Below are 6,496 nucleotides of genomic sequence, written 5' to 3' on the forward strand. Positions count from 1 at the left end.
TAAGGATGCGGCAACCGGAAGGGGAGGAAAGTTTAGCAAAGCTGGGCCAGGAGGAGACAGGAAGACTGTCTCCGTCGGCATCGTAGATAAATCATCTAACGCTCTCGACGGGAAAGAATCCTGAATTAGCCTGATTTTGGTGGTGAAGAAATTGGCAATAGTGTTAGCCCAGGTCTCCACCGGGGCACCCTGAGTAGAGGTTGTCCGGGGGCTGGTAAATTCACGTACAATTGAAAAAATCTCCTTACAGGAGTTAGCTGCGTCTTCAATCCTTTTAGCGAAGTAACATTTCTTGCCCTGTAAGATAAGATCGTGGTAGGACTTCATCATGATTTTATAGCGTTGTTTGGCTTCAGACTCATACTGGACTCTCCACGCCCGCTCAGCAGCTTTACATTGCCTACGAGCGTGGGCTAAATCCTCCGTAAACCAGGGGGCGGAGACCCGCCGGGCAGCAGATCTGGGTGGCTGTGAGGGAGCGAGCTCATTTAGTCTGGCAAGAAGCCAGGATTGTAGGCTCTCCAGATCTTTCTCCAGGTCGCCAGTACAGGAAACAGGGTGATCTGCCAGGGCATGCGTTAGCATGTCTGGGGTCACCCGGTGGAATGCCCTATAGCTGCTGCCCTGCTGCCTCTGGCGATGATCTGAGTTCCTCGGTGGCTGTGAGCAATGCATATTCAGTACTGTGGTTTTCCCTGAAACCATGATGCGTATCATCTAGGCAGAACCCCCAGGATATAGCGGCATGGATTAGCAAATGTAGCGGCACAAATATGGAAATTTAGCGGCACAAATATGGAAATTTAGCGCCATTTTGCGGCACATTATTTTGCAATTTTTCCTACAACAAACACAGATATCTTAGTTTGTTTGAGTTATTTTACAACATGAAGCTATGTATATTTGGTTTATTTACAATTTAGACAATTTGTTTTGCTTCAAGGCTACATATAGGACATAAACATGTAATTGAATAAATGCCCATGGAACCTGTATGCTTGTCGTGTTAATCTTGGCCATGTATCTGCAGTTCTTCTGAACAGTCCAAATCTAGCCCTATATTGTGCTGCTGATTATAATGCAAGAACAATATTGCCCGGATGGATTGCTCTGAGAGGGACCGTCGTCTGGCTGACACAATAATTTTGTAGATGCTGTTGCTCCTTTCAGCATCTGCAGAACTGGTCACACAGTCCTTGTTCACAGCTGCAAGCTGTGAAAGGGCAGGAATGCGGTCAGCCATCCCATGCCAAAAGAGGTCAGTGTCAATCCCCCCAGAAACAGATGCCTGTACTGCTTCCGGGCCTACATGTTCAAAGTAGAGGCGAAGCTCCTGATCGGGAACTTCGCTCAAACCAGGGATGGCTGAATATGCACTCTTGTCCTTAGGCAGGATGCAGAGTCATGCAGGATTGAAAAGGCGCACTTGCTTCAAGAACCCAATGCCTGGTTGGGCCTCCCCTATGTTTTGCCCACGTTTTCCAGAGAATTTTCAAAAGCTTCATTAAGCTGGGCTGTCATCTTTTTTTCTGTGTCAGAGATAATTTAGCCCCTGCAGTGGTCTGTAGAAATGGTTGTAGTGACTCCACAGTGAGGACTGAATTGTTTGTTAGGTTCATGTGGCGGTCCTCCAAATAATCATACACCTTCATTGCCACTGGTGTCGGACTCTGGAATAAGTCCATCAGATGTAAAATGTTTTGGCATTTTTCTGCAACAATGTCCAATTGAACTTTGATTCAGTTTCTTTGGTCACTGTTCAAAACCCTTTGCAGATTTTCAAGGGAATCTGGGGGAGACTTGCTTAGTTGCATCTCCTACTCAACAAACCCAACATAGGCCTCAAAGTGTTTGCAGTGGTACTGAACAGCAGCAAACCAAGAATTCTCAGCAAGATGGTGCAGGTACCTTCTCTTTCTGCGACCGGCCATGTAAAAGATGTGCGAGAAGTACAGAAGAAAAGCATCTAGCTCCACAAAAGGCTTCCTAAATGACTCTCCAATGAGGTTCATTATGTGTGCCAAGCAGGTGATATGTATGGAGTTTGTATACAGATTTCGCAACACAGTGTTGTATGCCTTGAGCATGTATGCCGCATTGTCAGTGTTAAAGGAAATAACGTTCTGAAAGGCTATGCTGTACTCTGTGAGCACCTTCACAACTGCTTGCGCTACAGTCTCATGGTTGCACTGTGAGAGAAACACTGTGTCTGCTAGGTGGGAGGGATCTGATGGCCACCCTGCGCAGAGACCACTACAAATAACACATCCAATACACACCGCCCTTCCACATCCGGTGTTTCATCAAATACAACACTGATCTTTTGATCTTGCAAGTGGTCTTTCAGCTTGTTCTTGGCTCCTATGTATCTCTCTGGGAGATAACGTTCTTGAAGCTGATGACTTCCAGGTATCGCTCCACCATTTCATACTCGCTCGTGGAGAAACTTGCGCAACACAGGGTGGTCGGTTTTGCTCAACGGAATTTTCAGCGCTGTGCAGACTTTGACCCACTCACTTATAATTTCCTGGTTTGAGGCACCGGCAGCTGTACTCTTTGTGAAAAGTGAGTTTACAGTCAGCTGACGGGCACGTTTTGGCAAAGAGTGAGGGTCTGGATCATCTAAACAGCGCTTCAAGTGTTTTTGTGACCGCACATGCATATCGACTGTGTTTTTCCAGATGTGGTCCACCACACTGCAAAACAGCACGCCACCATCAGCATGCATCACAGTGCTGTACTCTCTGGCTTGATCTGCTGCGGTTATATGGGTAGGTAGATGTGATCAGTGCTTCACAGTCTTCACAGGCTGCAGAAACCTCTCCATTGTGCTTCTGTTTTTTTGGCGGCTTGTTGCTCCCTTGGAATCCAAAAGATCTCGGGCTAGTGGCGCACTCACGTAACTCTACAAATATATTTGGTGTTATTAGATATGTTCCAAAGGGGAAAAGGTCATTGCAATTGTTGAATGGAAAGTTAAGAAAACGTAGGGAAGCAATGATTAAACATGCATGTAACTCTGAAGAACCTGCAAATGGCAAAAAATTTGAAAACTTGTTGGGACAGGTCCGCATAGGAAATGGCACTCCCCAAACGGTGTTGAGCAAACAGTGTTAACACAGCAAGGACAGAAGCAAAGAAAGGAGAACGTGAAACCTTTTAAAGCAAAGTTGCATACACGACGCATTAACATACAGGTAGGCAGAGGTCCTTCGAAGTGGAATGTCACACTTATGTGGTCCCACTAGGCAACTTTGAGTCATCTGTGGAGGGCAGTGGGGGTGCGAGGTAAACATAAAAAACATAAGGCAAAAGTGTTTCCCCCAAAAAACAACCCTGCCCCAAAGTGCCTGCAAATAAAAAATAACATTTGGAGAAAAACAAAAAAAAGGGGAAGGTTGAGCCACCTGCAAAGAAAGTGAAACCTAACCGTTCAAAACAAATTTGTACAAGTGTATTTTGTAGGAGCACATAAGCCAGGCGTTTACACTCGGGGGCAGGGGGCAACAGTGCTCAACGGGTGTCTAGGGAAAATCCCAAGACAGCCCCTAACCACCCCCAAGAAAAACAAAAAACAAAATAACAATTATGAAACCCACATGATCACACAGAATCCCATCACCAAACCATGCACAGCGCTCCCACCCATCGCAAGAAGGACTTCACAAATATGGGTGGCGACCTCAAGCTTCTGCGCTTTAGCATATGTAGTATTCATCTCCCCGGAAGTGTACAGTAACTAAAACGTACCCGTGCTGTGCAGCAGCAAGCATATATTAGTTGCCAGACGGCACAATGGCTCTTGAACCAGCAGATTCTTTCCTCACGGACTCTACAAAAAGAAGAAAAAAAGAGTTAGAGCAGGGTCGGATAGTCCTTCCCATGGCACCTGTGCCACAACACTGCCACCTCCCCCACTATGCCTCTTTATAAACCACAGCACCCCCATATGCCCCCTGGGCCAGCATGCCCAGAGGGCCCAAAAACAATGCCCCCAGGGCCCGCCGCACACTGGGCACACGGCGGGGCCAAAACTTACCTGTGCTGTGCACTGGCTCTTGAACCAGCAGTTTCTTCCCTACGAGGCTCTACAATGACCCTGTAAGGACCCTGAGGACCCTCCTTCTATTGGCTCAGTGGCGAGAGCCACTGGGCCAATAGAAGGGGTCGGATTTCACAGGCAGTTTTGCAAAAATCGCTGCATTTTTACAAAACTGACGATTTTGCGATTTTTTTGCAAATCGCTAAATCCTGGAGGGTCTGTCTAGGAGACGATTTTCCTTCAAAAAGGAGGAGAGTTGCATGTTTATGATTTTCTTGGTCGATAATTAAGAGGATCGAGGGAGAATTGATACAGCTTTCCAGCTGATAGGTAAAATTACGTTTTTGAAGATGGTAGAAAAGATAACTGGAAGGTGATGAGCTATAACTTCTGGTATCATATGAACCACCCAAGGGGGGCATGGGTCACTAGGGGATCCTGCCTTGATCTTGGGAATGAGTTCAGCAATCTGTGCTGCAGGAGGTGAAGAAAATTGCCTAAAGCTGATTGGCTTAGGGATTGCATTTGAGAGCATGTTAGATGAGTCACTAAAGTTAAAGTTGTTAAAGATATTTAGGACTTGTGCCTGAAAGGTCCTGGCAAGAGAATTACAGAGCTCCAAGGAGGCAGAGGTCGATTCAGGTACCCTTGGGATGGTCAGTTTTTTAATGGTTTGAAAAAGGGTTTTAGAGGTGTTAGTGGCAAGATTGATGAGCTGTATAAAATTTGGTTTTGGCCTGCAGGCCGGACTCTTTATAGCTATAAAGACAAACTTTATATTTCACTCATTCATCACTACAATACTTGGAGCGCCATTTGCGTTCTTATCTCTGGCACTCTTGTTTTAGTGCTTTGAGCGAGTCTGTGAACCATGGCTGTGAGATCTTTCCGTACTTAGTTTTTAAATTCCTGGCAGGAGCCACCACATTTAGGGCTGAGAGAAGCCAGTTATGATACTCCTCAGCCATCTGGTCGGGATTAGTCTCCTTAGTGATCACTGATTGAGAGAGTAGGGAGTCGAGATCAGAGGCTTGGATTTTATTGCATGCCCTAGTCGTTTGACATAATTTCTGAATTCTGTGGGGGAGATGCGGTGAAGTTTTAGGTACCACATTACCGCAAAATGATCCGTCCAAATACATGGCAAAGTGTAAGTAAAGTTAATATTGGGGTTATTAGTAAAAATTGCGTCCAGTAAGTCACCGGCAGAATGCGTAGGACCTTCCACAATCTGAACGGCTTCATTTTTCATCAGGGATCCTGGGCCCCTGGGGGCCATTTCACGTGGAGCGCTCCCCCACTTTACTTCACTCTTGCTTTGTCGTCAGTCACAGAAAAGTTCAAAGTTCGCCTACCTTCTGGGGGACATATCTCAGCCCCGTGGTGCTGATTTCATCCGTCTTGGCCTCTTCTTGCTCCTGGAGGCCAGCTATAGCCACCTGGAGCAATTTTCACCACCCTCCTGGCCTCCAAGTGGGTGAACTCCACAAGGAGTTCCCTGCACCAGACTTTAACCTGGCTCTCCTTCTGGGCCTCTCTTGTCCTTGCGCAGAGACTCAGGCTTCTTCTCACTGGCCCTAGACTCCCTCAAAGGTGCAGTCCAGAGTCCTGGGGCAGTCAGGGGGTTCTTCCTTCCACTGCCCATGGTGCCAGTCTCCAGCACCAGTCTTCCTCAGCAAGACCACACCCCAGAGAGTGCTCCTCTTCCTGTGCAAGACTTTTTAAGAGAAATTGGAGGGGACTGGCACTTCTGCCCTATCCTGCGGTGACTCATCACCTCTCTGCCCCTGATTCCTCCTTCCTGCAAAGGTCTCTGGGATACTTCACAATGGCGTCGTCCAGGGGTCTCATGCCACATGGTCTCTGAAAAGCCCCCTTGCTGACTTAATGGCCGGGCCCGGAGCAGGCCTGGTGCCTGGCACCGGGTGACAGCTGCTGATTGATGTCCTGCATCTTCACCCCATCTATCCCTCTTGAAGAGAATACCTTCACCCTTGGGAATGCTTGCAGTGAAGAGCTAGGCCTCTGATTTACAGCTAGAGGAGGAAGGTAATGAATCCAGCCTGGCAGAGCACACCCGGCCAGGCTCTGGTTCTGAGCTGTGTCAGAGAACTATGGCATTTCTGGATGACCCATAAGCAGTTCAGATATGGCTTTGGACTCAGCAGAATAATTCTTTTTACACAACTTACAGTGTACTTTGGTGCGTGTCTGGAGATTTTAGTCCCTATGGAACTGAAACTACCCCATGTGGTCTCTGTCTCCATAGGAGAAGAATGGAGTGTTCCTACAGTGAAACAGTAAAACACACTGACTATCCCTTACATGTTTCACCACACATTATAAGGCCTTTTCCATGTCACCTCCCAACTCTACATAATCCCTTCCACACAATTCTATCTGTACCAGCTCCTGGGCTGCACATGAGAGGAATCTCCCCCGCACAGCGCTTAC

This window comes from Triturus cristatus, chromosome 4_2, assembly GCF_964204655.1.
Source record: "Triturus cristatus chromosome 4_2, aTriCri1.1, whole genome shotgun sequence".
Lineage (NCBI taxonomy): Eukaryota > Metazoa > Chordata > Amphibia > Caudata > Salamandridae > Triturus > Triturus cristatus.